This window comes from Somniosus microcephalus, unplaced genomic scaffold, assembly GCF_052327205.1.
Source record: "Somniosus microcephalus isolate GS21.2 unplaced genomic scaffold, FLI_Smic_1.0 scaffold493, whole genome shotgun sequence".
In the NCBI taxonomy this organism is placed as follows: Eukaryota; Metazoa; Chordata; class Chondrichthyes; order Squaliformes; family Somniosidae; genus Somniosus; species Somniosus microcephalus.
This window is the reverse complement of record NW_028225680.1, coordinates 42,272-60,109: the sequence shown is the minus strand read 5'-3', so window position 1 is coordinate 60,109 and position 17,838 is coordinate 42,272. Positions and strand designations below refer to the sequence as shown.

Below are 17,838 nucleotides of genomic sequence, written 5' to 3'. Positions count from 1 at the left end.
TCCCCGCTCTTATATTCTACGCCTCGGCTAATAAAGGCAAGTATCCCGTATGCCTGCTTAACCACTTTATCTACCTGTCCTGCTACCTTCAGGGATCTGTGGACATGCACTCCAAGGTCCCGCTGATCCTCTGCATTTCTCAGTGTCCTACCATTTATTGTGTATTCCAACTGAATTCCATTTGCCACTGTTCTGCCCACTAGACGAGTCCATTGATATCTTCCTGCAGTCTACAGCATTCTGTTTCATTATTAACCACACGGCCAATTTTTGTATCATCTGCAAACTTCTTAATCATACTTCCTACATTCAAATCCAAATCATTGATATATACCAGAAAAAGCAAAGGGCCCAGTACTGAGTCGGTGCAGGCTCGATGGGCCGAAATGGCCTCTATCTGCACTGTGGGGTTTCTGTGATTCTGTGAGCCCTGCGGAACCCCACTGGAAACAGCCTTCCGGTCACAAAAACACCCTTCGACCATTACCCTTTGTTTCCTGCCTCTGAGCCAATTTTGGATCCAACTTGCCACTTTGCCTTGGATCCCATGGGCTTTTACTTTCGTGACCAATCTGGCATGCGGGACCTTATCAAAAGCCTTGCTAAAATCCATATAGACTACATCAAAGGCACTACCCTCATCGACCCTCCTTGTTACCTCCTCGAAAAATTGAATTGCGTTAGTCAGACACGACCTTCCGTTAAGAAATCCATGCTGACTGTCCCTGATTAATCCGTGTCTTTCTAAATGAAGATTTCTCCTGTCCCTCAGAACTTTTTCCAATATTTTTCCCACCACCGAGGTTAGGCTGACTGGCCTGTAATTATGCGGTCTATCCCTCTCTCCCTTTTGAAAGAACGGTAGCACGTTAGCAGTCCTCCAGTGGTCGGGCACCACACCTGTAGCCAGAGAGGATTGTAAAATGATGGTGAGAGCCTGTGCTATTTGGTGTCTTACTTCTCTTAAGAGTGTGGGATAGATTTGATGCGGGCCTGGGTATTTGTCCAGTTTGAAAGATGCTACAGCCCTTAAGACTTGGTGTTTGAGCATGTTTATTTGATGTAATATTTGAATAGAAGGCAATGAAGGGTTGGGCTTGTAGTTTGTTTGTGTGGGAGGCAGAGCAGCAAGAAGAGGTGGAGGGGGGGTGGGGGGTTGCGGGAGGAGTAAAATTTGTAAATGTAAATTGAGTGTTGAATACTTGTATGAATGCGTAGAAGAGAAAAAAATGGGCGACAGCTTTAAGTAAAGAGAAAGCCAGCTAGCATATGCCTACGGCCATACTAGTCTGAATGCGCCCGATCTCGTCTGATCTCGGAAGCTAAGCAGAGTCAGGCCTGGTTAGTACTTGGATGGGAGACTGCCTGGGAATACCGGGTGCAGTAGGCTTTTGCTGCCGCCACAGGCTGCTCAACGTTTTGCACACACACGCGCACACACTGCTCTTAATCAATCAACATCCTTTTTGCTGCTATCTCTCTCTCTCTCTCTCTCGCTTTCCTTTGACCATTTCTTCGCTGCACATTCTCCTGCTGCTACACAAATGCAAGGGGCTCCAGACACAGGGCCGAAATAAGCAGAAGAAGAAAATAAGATAGCCAAAATACACACACTGGCGGAGGGCCACCAGGACACAGCAGCAGAGAGGAGAGACAAGGTGCATAGAAAACTCGGAGGGACAAACAGCAACAGAACAAAGAAGAATGTAGAAAGAGCAGCAGTTAAATTCAGGAAAAAAGCAAAGCCAACTAGCATGCTGTTGAAATGCATGTGTGTTAATGCGAGGAGCGTTACAAATGAGATTGACGAGTTGCAGGCGCAAGTTGCCACATGGGGTTATGCAATAGTAGCCATAACGGAGACCTGGCTTCAAAATGGGCGGAATTGGAAACTAAACAATCCTGGCTACAATGTAATAACATTTGTAGAAGTCGTGTGGGCAGATGTCACATGATCAGGCAGAATCATAGAAATTTACAGCACAGAAGGAGGCCATTCGGCCCATCTTGTCCGTGCCAGCCGACAAAGAGCAATCCACCCAAATCCCACTTTACAGCACTTGGTCCGTAGCCTTGTAGGTTACGGCAGTTCAAGTGCATATCCAAGTACTTTTTAAACGTGATGAGGGTTTCTGCCTCTACCACCCTTTCAGGCAGTGCATTCCAGACCCCCACCATTCACTGGGTGAAAAAATGTCTCCTCAAATTCCCTGTAAACCTCCTACCAATTACTTGAAATCTATTATTGACCCTTCTGCTAAGGGAAATAGGTCCTTCCTATCCACTCTATCTCGGCCCCTCATAATTTTACACACCTCAATTAGGTCTCGCCTCAGCCTCCTGTGTTCCAAAGAAAACAACCCCAGCCTATCCAATCTTTCCTCATAACTAAAATTCCCCAGCCCAGGCAACATCCTCGGAAATCTCCTCTGCACCTTCTCTAGTGCAATCGCATCCTTCTTGTAATGTGGTGACCAGAACTGCACGCGGCACTCTAGCTGCGGCCTAACTAGTGTTTTATACAGTTGAAGCATAACCTCCCCGCTCTTATATTCTACGCCTCGGCTAATAAAGGCAAGTATCCCGTATGCCTGCTTAACCACTTTATCTACCTGTCCTGCTACCTTCAGGGATCTGTGGACATGCACTCCAAGGTCCCGCTGATCCTCTGCATTTCTCAGTGTCCTACCATTTATTGTGTATTCCAACTGAATTCCATTTGCCACTGTTCTGCCCACTAGACGAGTCCATTGATATCTTCCTGCAGTCTACAGCATTCTGTTTCATTATTAACCACACGGCCAATTTTTGTATCATCTGCAAACTTCTTAATCATACTTCCTACATTCAAATCCAAATCATTGATATATACCAGAAAAAGCAAAGGGCCCAGTACTGAGTCGGTGCAGGCTCGATGGGCCGAAATGGCCTCTATCTGCACTGTGGGGTTTCTGTGATTCTGTGAGCCCTGCGGAACCCCACTGGAAACAGCCTTCCGGTCACAAAAACACCCTTCGACCATTACCCTTTGTTTCCTGCCTCTGAGCCAATTTTGGATCCAACTTGCCACTTTGCCTTGGATCCCATGGGCTTTTACTTTCGTGACCAATCTGGCATGCGGGACCTTATCAAAAGCCTTGCTAAAATCCATATAGACTACATCAAAGGCACTACCCTCATCGACCCTCCTTGTTACCTCCTCGAAAAATTGAATTGCGTTAGTCAGACACGACCTTCCGTTAAGAAATCCATGCTGACTGTCCCTGATTAATCCGTGTCTTTCTAAATGAAGATTTCTCCTGTCCCTCAGAACTTTTTCCAATAATTTTCCCACCACCGAGGTTAGGCTGACTGGCCTGTAATTATGCGGTCTATCCCTCTCTCCCTTTTGAAAGAACGGTAGCACGTTAGCAGTCCTCCAGTGGTCGGGCACCACACCTGTAGCCAGAGAGGATTGTAAAATGATGGTGAGAGCCTGTGCTATTTGGTGTCTTACTTCTCTTAAGAGTGTGGGATAGATTTGATGCGGGCCTGGGTATTTGTCCAGTTTGAAAGATGCTACAGCCCTTAAGACTTGGTGTTTGAGCATGTTTATTTGATGTAATATTTGAATAGAAGGCAATGAAGGGTTGGGCTTGTAGTTTGTTTGTGTGGGAGGCAGAGCAGCAAGAAGAGGTGGAGGGGGGGTGGGGGGTTGCGGGAGGAGTAAAATTTGTAAATGTAAATTGAGTGTTGAATACTTGTATGAATGCGTAGAAGAGAAAAAAATGGGCGACAGCTTTAAGTAAAGAGAAAGCCAGCTAGCATATGCCTACGGCCATACTAGTCTGAATGCGCCCGATCTCGTCTGATCTCGGAAGCTAAGCAGAGTCAGGCCTGGTTAGTACTTGGATGGGAGACTGCCTGGGAATACCAGGTGCAGTAGGCTTTTGCTGCCGCCACAGGCTGCTCGACGTTTTGCACACACACGCGCACACACTGCTCTTAATCAATCAACATCCTTTTTGCTGCTCTCTCTCTCTCTCTCTCTCTCTCTCTCTCTCGCTTTCCTTTGACCATTTCTTCGCTGCACATTCTCCTGCTGCTACACAAATGCAAGGGGCTCCAGACACAGGGCCGAAATAAGCAGAAGAAGAAAATAAGATAGCCAAAATACACACACTGGCGGAGGGCCACCAGGACACAGCAGCAGAGAGGAGAGACAAGGTGCATAGAAAACTCGGAGGGACAAACAGCAACAGAACAAAGAAGAATGTAGAAAGAGCAGCAGTTAAATTCAGGAAAAAAGCAAAGCCAACTAGCATGCTGTTGAAATGCATGTGTGTTAATGCGAGGAGCGTTACAAATGAGATTGACGAGTTGCAGGCGCAAGTTGCCACATGGGGTTATGCAATAGTAGCCATAACGGAGACCTGGCTTCAAAATGGGCGGAATTGGAAACTAAACAATCCTGGCTACAATGTAATAACATTTGTAGAAGTCGTGTGGGCAGATGTCACATGATCAGGCAGAATCATAGAAATTTACAGCACAGAAGGAGGCCATTCGGCCCATCTTGTCCGTGCCAGCCGACAAAGAGCAATCCACCCAAATCCCACTTTACAGCACTTGGTCCGTAGCCTTGTAGGTTACGGCAGTTCAAGTGCATATCCAAGTACTTTTTAAACGTGATGAGGGTTTCTGCCTCTACCACCCTTTCAGGCAGTGCATTCCAGACCCCCACCATTCACTGGGTGAAAAAATGTCTCCTCAAATTCCCTGTAAACCTCCTACCAATTACTTGAAATCTATTATTGACCCTTCTGCTAAGGGAAATAGGTCCTTCCTATCCACTCTATCTCGGCCCCTCATAATTTTACACACCTCAATTAGGTCTCGCCTCAGCCTCCTGTGTTCCAAAGAAAACAACCCCAGCCTATCCAATCTTTCCTCATAACTAAAATTCCCCAGCCCAGGCAACATCCTCGGAAATCTCCTCTGCACCTTCTCTAGTGCAATCGCATCCTTCTTGTAATGTGGTGACCAGAACTGCACGCGGCACTCTAGCTGCGGCCTAACTAGTGTTTTATACAGTTGAAGCATAACCTCCCCGCTCTTATATTCTACGCCTCGGCTAATAAAGGCAAGTATCCCGTATGCCTGCTTAACCACTTTATCTACCTGTCCTGCTACCTTCAGGGATCTGTGGACATGCACTCCAAGGTCCCGCTGATCCTCTGCATTTCTCAGTGTCCTACCATTTATTGTGTATTCCAACTGAATTCCATTTGCCACTGTTCTGCCCACTAGACGAGTCCATTGATATCTTCCTGCAGTCTACAGCATTCTGTTTCATTATTAACCACACGGCCAATTTTTGTATCATCTGCAAACTTCTTAATCATACTTCCTACATTCAAATCCAAATCATTGATATATACCAGAAAAAGCAAAGGGCCCAGTACTGAGTCGGTGCAGGCTCGATGGGCCGAAATGGCCTCTATCTGCACTGTGGGGTTTCTGTGATTCTGTGAGCCCTGCGGAACCCCACTGGAAACAGCCTTCCGGTCACAAAAACACCCTTCGACCATTACCCTTTGTTTCCTGCCTCTGAGCCAATTTTGGATCCAACTTGCCACTTTGCCTTGGATCCCATGGGCTTTTACTTTCGTGACCAATCTGGCATGCGGGACCTTATCAAAAGCCTTGCTAAAATCCATATAGACTACATCAAAGGCACTACCCTCATCGACCCTCCTTGTTACCTCCTCGAAAAATTGAATTGCGTTAGTCAGACACGACCTTCCGTTAAGAAATCCATGCTGACTGTCCCTGATTAATCCGTGTCTTTCTAAATGAAGATTTCTCCTGTCCCTCAGAACTTTTTCCAATAATTTTCCCACCACCGAGGTTAGGCTGACTGGCCTGTAATTATGCGGTCTATCCCTCTCTCCCTTTTGAAAGAACGGTAGCACGTTAGCAGTCCTCCAGTGGTCGGGCACCACACCTGTAGCCAGAGAGGATTGTAAAATGATGGTGAGAGCCTGTGCTATTTGGTGTCTTACTTCTCTTAAGAGTGTGGGATAGATTTGATGCGGGCCTGGGTATTTGTCCAGTTTGAAAGATGCTACAGCCCTTAAGACTTGGTGTTTGAGCATGTTTATTTGATGTAATATTTGAATAGAAGGCAATGAAGGGTTGGGCTTGTAGTTTGTTTGTGTGGGAGGCAGAGCAGCAAGAAGAGGTGGAGGGGGGGTGGGGGGTTGCGGGAGGAGTAAAATTTGTAAATGTAAATTGAGTGTTGAATACTTGTATGAATGCGTAGAAGAGAAAAAAATGGGCGACAGCTTTAAGTAAAGAGAAAGCCAGCTAGCATATGCCTACGGCCATACTAGTCTGAATGCGCCCGATCTCGTCTGATCTCGGAAGCTAAGCAGAGTCAGGCCTGGTTAGTACTTGGATGGGAGACTGCCTGGGAATACCAGGTGCAGTAGGCTTTTGCTGCCGCCACAGGCTGCTCGACGTTTTGCACACACACGCGCACACACTGCTCTTAATCAATCAACATCCTTTTTGCTGCTCTCTCTCTCTCTCTCTCTCTCTCTCTCTCTCGCTTTCCTTTGACCATTTCTTCGCTGCACATTCTCCTGCTGCTACACAAATGCAAGGGGCTCCAGACACAGGGCCGAAATAAGCAGAAGAAGAAAATAAGATAGCCAAAATACACACACTGGCGGAGGGCCACCAGGACACAGCAGCAGAGAGGAGAGACAAGGTGCATAGAAAACTCGGAGGGACAAACAGCAACAGAACAAAGAAGAATGTAGAAAGAGCAGCAGTTAAATTCAGGAAAAAAGCAAAGCCAACTAGCATGCTGTTGAAATGCATGTGTGTTAATGCGAGGAGCGTTACAAATGAGATTGACGAGTTGCAGGCGCAAGTTGCCACATGGGGTTATGCAATAGTAGCCATAACGGAGACCTGGCTTCAAAATGGGCGGAATTGGAAACTAAACAATCCTGGCTACAATGTAATAACATTTGTAGAAGTCGTGTGGGCAGATGTCACATGATCAGGCAGAATCATAGAAATTTACAGCACAGAAGGAGGCCATTCGGCCCATCTTGTCCGTGCCAGCCGACAAAGAGCAATCCACCCAAATCCCACTTTACAGCACTTGGTCCGTAGCCTTGTAGGTTACGGCAGTTCAAGTGCATATCCAAGTACTTTTTAAACGTGATGAGGGTTTCTGCCTCTACCACCCTTTCAGGCAGTGCATTCCAGACCCCCACCATTCACTGGGTGAAAAAATGTCTCCTCAAATTCCCTGTAAACCTCCTACCAATTACTTGAAATCTATTATTGACCCTTCTGCTAAGGGAAATAGGTCCTTCCTATCCACTCTATCTCGGCCCCTCATAATTTTACACACCTCAATTAGGTCTCGCCTCAGCCTCCTGTGTTCCAAAGAAAACAACCCCAGCCTATCCAATCTTTCCTCATAACTAAAATTCCCCAGCCCAGGCAACATCCTCGGAAATCTCCTCTGCACCTTCTCTAGTGCAATCGCATCCTTCTTGTAATGTGGTGACCAGAACTGCACGCGGCACTCTAGCTGCGGCCTAACTAGTGTTTTATACAGTTGAAGCATAACCTCCCCGCTCTTATATTCTACGCCTCGGCTAATAAAGGCAAGTATCCCGTATGCCTGCTTAACCACTTTATCTACCTGTCCTGCTACCTTCAGGGATCTGTGGACATGCACTCCAAGGTCCCGCTGATCCTCTGCATTTCTCAGTGTCCTACCATTTATTGTGTATTCCAACTGAATTCCATTTGCCACTGTTCTGCCCACTAGACGAGTCCATTGATATCTTCCTGCAGTCTACAGCATTCTGTTTCATTATTAACCACACGGCCAATTTTTGTATCATCTGCAAACTTCTTAATCATACTTCCTACATTCAAATCCAAATCATTGATATATACCAGAAAAAGCAAAGGGCCCAGTACTGAGTCGGTGCAGGCTCGATGGGCCGAAATGGCCTCTATCTGCACTGTGGGGTTTCTGTGATTCTGTGAGCCCTGCGGAACCCCACTGGAAACAGCCTTCCGGTCACAAAAACACCCTTCGACCATTACCCTTTGTTTCCTGCCTCTGAGCCAATTTTGGATCCAACTTGCCACTTTGCCTTGGATCCCATGGGCTTTTACTTTCGTGACCAATCTGGCATGCGGGACCTTATCAAAAGCCTTGCTAAAATCCATATAGACTACATCAAAGGCACTACCCTCATCGACCCTCCTTGTTACCTCCTCGAAAAATTGAATTGCGTTAGTCAGACACGACCTTCCGTTAAGAAATCCATGCTGACTGTCCCTGATTAATCCGTGTCTTTCTAAATGAAGATTTCTCCTGTCCCTCAGAACTTTTTCCAATAATTTTCCCACCACCGAGGTTAGGCTGACTGGCCTGTAATTATGCGGTCTATCCCTCTCTCCCTTTTGAAAGAACGGTAGCACGTTAGCAGTCCTCCAGTGGTCGGGCACCACACCTGTAGCCAGAGAGGATTGTAAAATGATGGTGAGAGCCTGTGCTATTTGGTGTCTTACTTCTCTTAAGAGTGTGGGATAGATTTGATGCGGGCCTGGGTATTTGTCCAGTTTGAAAGATGCTACAGCCCTTAAGACTTGGTGTTTGAGCATGTTTATTTGATGTAATATTTGAATAGAAGGCAATGAAGGGTTGGGCTTGTAGTTTGTTTGTGTGGGAGGCAGAGCAGCAAGAAGAGGTGGAGGGGGGGTGGGGGGTTGCGGGAGGAGTAAAATTTGTAAATGTAAATTGAGTGTTGAATACTTGTATGAATGCGTAGAAGAGAAAAAAATGGGCGACAGCTTTAAGTAAAGAGAAAGCCAGCTAGCATATGCCTACGGCCATACTAGTCTGAATGCGCCCGATCTCGTCTGATCTCGGAAGCTAAGCAGAGTCAGGCCTGGTTAGTACTTGGATGGGAGACTGCCTGGGAATACCAGGTGCAGTAGGCTTTTGCTGCCGCCACAGGCTGCTCAACGTTTTGCACACACACGCGCACACACTGCTCTTAATCAATCAACATCCTTTTTGCTGCTCTCTCTCTCTCTCTCTCTCTCTCTCGCTTTCCTTTGACCATTTCTTCGCTGCACATTCTCCTGCTGCTACACAAATGCAAGGGGCTCCAGACACAGGGCCGAAATAAGCAGAAGAAGAAAATAAGATAGCCAAAATACACACACTGGCGGAGGGCCACCAGGACACAGCAGCAGAGAGGAGAGACAAGGTGCATAGAAAACTCGGAGGGACAAACAGCAACAGAACAAAGAAGAATGTAGAAAGAGCAGCAGTTAAATTCAGGAAAAAAGCAAAGCCAACTAGCATGCTGTTGAAATGCATGTGTGTTAATGCGAGGAGTGTTACAAATGAGATTGACGAGTTGCAGGCGCAAGTTGCCACATGGGGTTATGCAATAGTAGCCATAACGGAGACCTGGCTTCAAAATGGGCGGAATTGGAAACTAAACAATCCTGGCTACAATGTAATAACATTTGTAGAAGTCGTGTGGGCAGATGTCACATGATCAGGCAGAATCATAGAAATTTACAGCACAGAAGGAGGCCATTCGGCCCATCTTGTCCGTGCCAGCCGACAAAGAGCAATCCACCCAAATCCCACTTTACAGCACTTGGTCCGTAGCCTTGTAGGTTACGGCAGTTCAAGTGCATATCCAAGTACTTTTTAAACGTGATGAGGGTTTCTGCCTCTACCACCCTTTCAGGCAGTGCATTCCAGACCCCCACCATTCACTGGGTGAAAAAATGTCTCCTCAAATTCCCTGTAAACCTCCTACCAATTACTTGAAATCTATTATTGACCCTTCTGCTAAGGGAAATAGGTCCTTCCTATCCACTCTATCTCGGCCCCTCATAATTTTACACACCTCAATTAGGTCTCGCCTCAGCCTCCTGTGTTCCAAAGAAAACAACCCCAGCCTATCCAATCTTTCCTCATAACTAAAATTCCCCAGCCCAGGCAACATCCTCGGAAATCTCCTCTGCACCTTCTCTAGTGCAATCGCATCCTTCTTGTAATGTGGTGACCAGAACTGCACGCGGCACTCTAGCTGCGGCCTAACTAGTGTTTTATACAGTTGAAGCATAACCTCCCCGCTCTTATATTCTACGCCTCGGCTAATAAAGGCAAGTATCCCGTATGCCTGCTTAACCACTTTATCTACCTGTCCTGCTACCTTCAGGGATCTGTGGACATGCACTCCAAGGTCCCGCTGATCCTCTGCATTTCTCAGTGTCCTACCATTTATTGTGTATTCCAACTGAATTCCATTTGCCACTGTTCTGCCCACTAGACGAGTCCATTGATATCTTCCTGCAGTCTACAGCATTCTGTTTCATTATTAACCACACGGCCAATTTTTGTATCATCTGCAAACTTCTTAATCATACTTCCTACATTCAAATCCAAATCATTGATATATACCAGAAAAAGCAAAGGGCCCAGTACTGAGTCGGTGCAGGCTCGATGGGCCGAAATGGCCTCTATCTGCACTGTGGGGTTTCTGTGATTCTGTGAGCCCTGCGGAACCCCACTGGAAACAGCCTTCCGGTCACAAAAACACCCTTCGACCATTACCCTTTGTTTCCTGCCTCTGAGCCAATTTTGGATCCAACTTGCCACTTTGCCTTGGATCCCATGGGCTTTTACTTTCGTGACCAATCTGGCATGCGGGACCTTATCAAAAGCCTTGCTAAAATCCATATAGACTACATCAAAGGCACTACCCTCATCGACCCTCCTTGTTACCTCCTCGAAAAATTGAATTGCGTTAGTCAGACACGACCTTCCGTTAAGAAATCCATGCTGACTGTCCCTGATTAATCCGTGTCTTTCTAAATGAAGATTTCTCCTGTCCCTCAGAACTTTTTCCAATAATTTTCCCACCACCGAGGTTAGGCTGACTGGCCTGTAATTATGCGGTCTATCCCTCTCTCCCTTTTGAAAGAACGGTAGCACGTTAGCAGTCCTCCAGTGGTCGGGCACCACACCTGTAGCCAGAGAGGATTGTAAAATGATGGTGAGAGCCTGTGCTATTTGGTGTCTTACTTCTCTTAAGAGTGTGGGATAGATTTGATGCGGGCCTGGGTATTTGTCCAGTTTGAAAGATGCTACAGCCCTTAAGACTTGGTGTTTGAGCATGTTTATTTGATGTAATATTTGAATAGAAGGCAATGAAGGGTTGGGCTTGTAGTTTGTTTGTGTGGGAGGCAGAGCAGCAAGAAGAGGTGGAGGGGGGGTGGGGGGTTGCGGGAGGAGTAAAATTTGTAAATGTAAATTGAGTGTTGAATACTTGTATGAATGCGTAGAAGAGAAAAAAATGGGCGACAGCTTTAAGTAAAGAGAAAGCCAGCTAGCATATGCCTGCGGCCATACTAGTCTGAATACGCCCGATCTCGTCTGATCTCGTGAAGCGAAGCAGAGTCAGGCCTGGTTAGTACTTGGATGGGAGACCGCCTGGGAATAGCAGGTGCTGTAGGCTTTTGCTGCCGCCACAGGCTGCTCAACGTTTTGCACACACGCGCACACACTGCTCTTAATCAATCAACATCCTTTTTGCTGCTCTCTCTCTCTCTCTCTCTCTCTCTCTCGCTTTCCTTTGACCATTTCTTCGCTGCACATTCTCCTGCTGCTACACAAATGCAAGGGGCTCCAGACACAGGGCCGAAATAAGCAGAAGAAGAAAATAAGATAGCCAAAATACACACACTGGCGGAGGGCCACCAGGACACAGCAGCAGAGAGGAGAGACAAGGTGCATAGAAAACTCGGAGGGACAAACAGCAACAGAACAAAGAAGAATGTAGAAAGAGCAGCAGTTAAATTCAGGAAAAAAGGAAAGCCAACTAGCATGCTGTTGAAATGCATGTGTGTTAATGCGAGGAGTGTTACAAATAAGATTGACGAGTTGCAGGCGCAAGTTGCCACATGGGGTTATGCAATAGTAGCCATAACGGAGACCTGGCTTCAAAATGGGCGGAATTGGAAACTAAACAATCCTGGCTACAATGTAATAACATTTGTAGAAGTCGTGTGGGCAGATGTCACATGATCAGGCAGAGTCATAGAAATTTACAGCACAGAAGGAGGCCATTCGGCCCATCTTGTCCGTGCCAGCCGACAAAGAGCAATCCACCCAAATCCCACTTTACAGCACTTGGTCCGTAGCCTTGTAGGTTACGGCAGTTCAAGTGCATATCCAAGTACTTTTTAAACGTGATGAGGGTTTCTGCCTCTACCACCCTTTCAGGCAGTGCATTCCAGACCCCCACCATTCACTGGGTGAAAAAATGTCTCCTCAAATTCCCTGTAAACCTCCTACCAATTACTTGAAATCTATTATTGACCCTTCTGCTAAGGGAAATAGGTCCTTCCTATCCACTCTATCTCGGCCCCTCATAATTTTACACACCTCAATTAGGTCTCGCCTCAGCCTCCTGTGTTCCAAAGAAAACAACCCCAGCCTATCCAATCTTTCCTCATAACTAAAATTCCCCAGCCCAGGCAACATCCTCGGAAATCTCCTCTGCACCTTCTCTAGTGCAATCGCATCCTTCTTGTAATGTGGTGACCAGAACTGCACGCGGCACTCTAGCTGCGGCCTAACTAGTGTTTTATACAGTTGAAGCATAACCTCCCCGCTCTTATATTCTACGCCTCGGCTAATAAAGGCAAGTATCCCGTATGCCTGCTTAACCACTTTATCTACCTGTCCTGCTACCTTCAGGGATCTGTGGACATGCACTCCAAGGTCCCGCTGATCCTCTGCATTTCTCAGTGTCCTACCATTTATTGTGTATTCCAACTGAATTCCATTTGCCACTGTTCTGCCCACTAGACGAGTCCATTGATATCTTCCTGCAGTCTACAGCATTCTGTTTCATTATTAACCACACGGCCAATTTTTGTATCATCTGCAAACTTCTTAATCATACTTCCTACATTCAAATCCAAATCATTGATATATACCAGAAAAAGCAAAGGGCCCAGTACTGAGTCGGTGCAGGCTCGATGGGCCGAAATGGCCTCTATCTGCACTGTGGGGTTTCTGTGATTCTGTGAGCCCTGCGGAACCCCACTGGAAACAGCCTTCCGGTCACAAAAACACCCTTCGACCATTACCCTTTGTTTCCTGCCTCTGAGCCAATTTTGGATCCAACTTGCCACTTTGCCTTGGATCCCATGGGCTTTTACTTTCGTGACCAATCTGGCATGCGGGACCTTATCAAAAGCCTTGCTAAAATCCATATAGACTACATCAAAGGCACTACCCTCATCGACCCTCCTTGTTACCTCCTCGAAAAATTGAATTGCGTTAGTCAGACACGACCTTCCGTTAAGAAATCCATGCTGACTGTCCCTGATTAATCCGTGTCTTTCTAAATGAAGATTTCTCCTGTCCCTCAGAACTTTTTCCAATAATTTTCCCACCACCGAGGTTAGGCTGACTGGCCTGTAATTATGCGGTCTATCCCTCTCTCCCTTTTGAAAGAACGGTAGCACGTTAGCAGTCCTCCAGTGGTCGGGCACCACACCTGTAGCCAGAGAGGATTGTAAAATGATGGTGAGAGCCTGTGCTATTTGGTGTCTTACTTCTCTTAAGAGTGTGGGATAGATTTGATGCGGGCCTGGGTATTTGTCCAGTTTGAAAGATGCTACAGCCCTTAAGACTTGGTGTTTGAGCATGTTTATTTGATGTAATATTTGAATAGAAGGCAATGAAGGGTTGGGCTTGTAGTTTGTTTGTGTGGGAGGCAGAGCAGCAAGAAGAGGTGGAGGGGGGGTGGGGGGGTTGCGGGAGGAGTAAAACTTGTAAATGTAAATTGAGTGTTGAATACTTGTATGAATGTGTAGAAGAGAAAAAAATGGGCGACAGCTTTAAGTAAAGAGAAAGCCAGCTAGCATATGCCTACGGCCATACTAGTCTGAATACGCCCGATCTCGTCTGATCTCGGAAGCTAAGCAGAGTCAGGCCTGGTTAGTACTTGGATGGGAGACCGCCTGGGAACACCAGGTGCAGTAGGCTTTTGCTGCCGCCACAGGCTGCTCAACGTTTTGCACACACACGCGCACACACTGCTCTTAATCAATCAACATCCTTTTTGCTGCTCTCTCTCTCTCTCTCTCTCTCTCTCGCTTTCCTTTGACCATTTCTTCGCTGCACATTCTCCTGCTGCTACACAAATGCAAGGGGCTCCAGACACAGGGCCGAAATAAGCAGAAGAAGAAAATAAGATAGCCAAAATACACACACTGGCGGAGGGCCACCAGGACACAGCAGCAGAGAGGAGAGACAAGGTGCATAGAAAACTCGGAGGGACAAACAGCAACAGAACAAAGAATAATGTAGAAAGAGCAGCAGTTAAATTCAGGAAAAAAGCAAAGCCAACTAGCATGCTGTTGAAATGCATGTGTGTTAATGCGAGGAGTGTTACAAATAAGATTGACGAGTTGCAGGCGCAAGTTGCCACATGGGGTTATGCAATAGTAGCTATAACGGAGACCTGGCTTCAAAATGGGCGGAATTGGAAACTAAACAATCCTGGCTACAATGTAATAACATTTGTAGAAGTCGTGTGGGCAGATGTCACATGATCAGGCAGAATCATAGAAATTTACAGCACAGAAGGAGGCCATTCGGCCCATCTTGTCCGTGCCAGCCGACAAAGAGCAATCCACCCAAATCCCACTTTACAGCACTTGGTCCGTAGCCTTGTAGGTTACGGCAGTTCAAGTGCATATCCAAGTACTTTTTAAACGTGATGAGGGTTTCTGCCTCTACCACCCTTTCAGGCAGTGCATTCCAGACCCCCACCATTCACTGGGTGAAAAAATGTCTCCTCAAATTCCCTGTAAACCTCCTACCAATTACTTGAAATCTATTATTGACCCTTCTGCTAAGGGAAATAGGTCCTTCCTATCCACTCTATCTCGGCCCCTCATAATTTTACACACCTCAATTAGGTCTCGCCTCAGCCTCCTGTGTTCCAAAGAAAACAACCCCAGCCTATCCAATCTTTCCTCATAACTAAAATTCCCCAGCCCAGGCAACATCCTCGGAAATCTCCTCTGCACCTTCTCTAGTGCAATCGCATCCTTCTTGTAATGTGGTGACCAGAACTGCACGCGGCACTCTAGCTGCGGCCTAACTAGTGTTTTATACAGTTGAAGCATAACCTCCCCGCTCTTATATTCTACGCCTCGGCTAATAAAGGCAAGTATCCCGTATGCCTGCTTAACCACTTTATCTACCTGTCCTGCTACCTTCAGGGATCTGTGGACATGCACTCCAAGGTCCCGCTGATCCTCTGCATTTCTCAGTGTCCTACCATTTATTGTGTATTCCAACTGAATTCCATTTGCCACTGTTCTGCCCACTAGACGAGTCCATTGATATCTTCCTGCAGTCTACAGCATTCTGTTTCATTATTAACCACACGGCCAATTTTTGTATCATCTGCAAACTTCTTAATCATACTTCCTACATTCAAATCCAAATCATTGATATATACCAGAAAAAGCAAAGCGCCCAGTACTGAGTCGGTGCAGGCTCGATGGGCCGAAATGGCCTCTATCTGCACTGTGGGGTTTCTGTGATTCTGTGAGCCCTGCGGAACCCCACTGGAAACAGCCTTCCGGTCACAAAAACACCCTTCGACCATTACCCTTTGTTTCCTGCCTCTGAGCCAATTTTGGATCCAACTTGCCACTTTGCCTTGGATCCCATGGGCTTTTACTTTCGTGACCAATCTGGCATGCGGGACCTTATCAAAAGCCTTGCTAAAATCCATATAGACTACATCAAAGGCACTACCCTCATCGACCCTCCTTGTTACCTCCTCGAAAAATTGAATTGCGTTAGTCAGACACGACCTTCCGTTAAGAAATCCATGCTGACTGTCCCTGATTAATCCGTGTCTTTCTAAATGAAGATTTCTCCTGTCCCTCAGAACTTTTTCCAATAATTTTCCCACCACCGAGGTTAGGCTGACTGGCCTGTAATTATGCGGTCTATCCCTCTCTCCCTTTTGAAAGAACGGTAGCACGTTAGCAGTCCTCCAGTGGTCGGGCACCACACCTGTAGCCAGAGAGGATTGTAAAATGATGGTGAGAGCCTGTGCTATTTGGTGTCTTACTTCTCTTAAGAGTGTGGGATAGATTTGATGCGGGCCTGGGTATTTGTCCAGTTTGACAGATGCTACAGCCCTTAAGACTTGGTGTTTGAGCATGTTTATTTGATGTAATATTTGAATAGAAGGCAATGAAGGGTTGGGCTTGTAGTTTGTTTGTGTGGGAGGCAGAGCAGCAAGAAGAGGTGGAGGGGGGGTGGGGGGTTGCGGGAGGAGTAAAATTTGTAAATGTAAATTGAGTGTTGAATACTTGTATGAATGCGTAGAAGAGAAAAAAATGGGCGACAGCTTTAAGTAAAGAGAAAGCCAGCTAGCATATGCCTGCGGCCATACTAGTCTGAATACGCCCGATCTCGTCTGATCTCGGAAGCGAAGCAGAGTCAGGCCTGGTTAGTACTTGGATGGGAGACCGCCTGGGAATAGCAGGTGCTGTAGGCTTTTGCTGCCGCCACAGGCTGCTCAACGTTTTGCACACACGCGCACACACTGCTCTTAATCAATCAACATCCTTTTTGCTGCTCTCTCTCTCTCTCTCTCTCTCTCTCTCGCTTTCCTTTGACCATTTCTTCGCTGCACATTCTCCTGCTGCTACACAAATGCAAGGGGCTCCAGACACAGGGCCGAAATAAGCAGAAGAAGAAAATAAGATAGCCAAAATACACACACTGGCGGAGGGCCACCAGGACACAGCAGCAGAGAGGAGAGACAAGGTGCATAGAAAACTCGGAGGGACAAACAGCAACAGAACAAAGAAGAATGTAGAAAGAGCAGCAGTTAAATTCAGGAAAAAAGGAAAGCCAACTAGCATGCTGTTGAAATGCATGTGTGTTAATGCGAGGAGTGTTACAAATAAGATTGACGAGTTGCAGGCGCAAGTTGCCACATGGGGTTATGCAATAGTAGCCATAACGGAGACCTGGCTTCAAAATGGGCGGAATTGGAAACTAAACAATCCTGGCTACAATGTAATAACATTTGTAGAAGTCGTGTGGGCAGATGTCACATGATCAGGCAGAGTCATAGAAATTTACAGCACAGAAGGAGGCCATTCGGCCCATCTTGTCCGTGCCAGCCGACAAAGAGCAATCCACCCAAATCCCACTTTACAGCACTTGTAGGTTACGGCAGTTCAAGTGCATATCCAAGTACTTTTTAAACGTGATGAGGGTTTCTGCCTCTACCACCCTTTCAGGCAGTGCATTCCAGACCCCCACCATTCACTGGGTGAAAAAATGTCTCCTCAAATTCCCTGTAAACCTCCTACCAATTACTTGAAATCTATTATTGACCCTTCTGCTAAGGGAAATAGGTCCTTCCTATCCACTCTATCTCGGCCCCTCATAATTTTACACACCTCAATTAGGTCTCGCCTCAGCCTCCTGTGTTCCAAAGAAAACAACCCCAGCCTATCCAATCTTTCCTCATAACTAAAATTCCCCAGCCCAGGCAACATCCTCGGAAATCTCCTCTGCACCTTCTCTAGTGCAATCGCATCCTTCTTGTAATGTGGTGACCAGAACTGCACGCGGCACTCTAGCTGCGGCCTAACTAGTGTTTTATACAGTTGAAGCATAACCTCCCCGCTCTTATATTCTACGCCTCGGCTAATAAAGGCAAGTATCCC

At 46.6% G+C, this 17,838-nt stretch overlaps 6 non-coding genes and 1 pseudogene across 6 annotated transcripts; all 7 read left to right on the top strand.

The window, feature by feature from the left end:
* The first annotated feature begins 1,271 nt into the window (after nucleotides 1-1,271).
* LOC147081664 (5S ribosomal RNA) lies at nucleotides 1,272-1,390 on the top strand. The gene has a single exon (XR_015076470.1). It is a non-coding gene; the product is annotated as a 5S ribosomal RNA (ribosomal RNA).
* A 2,419-nt stretch (nucleotides 1,391-3,809) lies between these two features.
* Nucleotides 3,810-3,928, top strand: LOC147081663 (5S ribosomal RNA). The gene has a single exon (XR_015076496.1). It is a non-coding gene; the product is annotated as a 5S ribosomal RNA (ribosomal RNA).
* Nucleotides 3,929-6,357: 2,429 nt separating this feature from the next.
* On the top strand, nucleotides 6,358-6,476 carry LOC147081662 (5S ribosomal RNA). Its single transcript, XR_015076495.1, has one exon. It is a non-coding gene; the product is annotated as a 5S ribosomal RNA (ribosomal RNA).
* Nucleotides 6,477-8,905: 2,429 nt separating this feature from the next.
* Nucleotides 8,906-9,024, top strand: LOC147081661 (5S ribosomal RNA). The gene has a single exon (XR_015076494.1). It is a non-coding gene; the product is annotated as a 5S ribosomal RNA (ribosomal RNA).
* Nucleotides 9,025-11,447: 2,423 nt separating this feature from the next.
* Nucleotides 11,448-11,567, top strand: LOC147081660 (5S ribosomal RNA; annotated as a pseudogene).
* A 2,424-nt stretch (nucleotides 11,568-13,991) lies between these two features.
* LOC147081659 (5S ribosomal RNA) lies at nucleotides 13,992-14,110 on the top strand. Its single transcript, XR_015076487.1, has one exon. It is a non-coding gene; the product is annotated as a 5S ribosomal RNA (ribosomal RNA).
* A 2,423-nt stretch (nucleotides 14,111-16,533) lies between these two features.
* Nucleotides 16,534-16,652, top strand: LOC147081658 (5S ribosomal RNA). The gene has a single exon (XR_015076467.1). It is a non-coding gene; the product is annotated as a 5S ribosomal RNA (ribosomal RNA).
* Nucleotides 16,653-17,838: the final 1,186 nt, after the last annotated feature.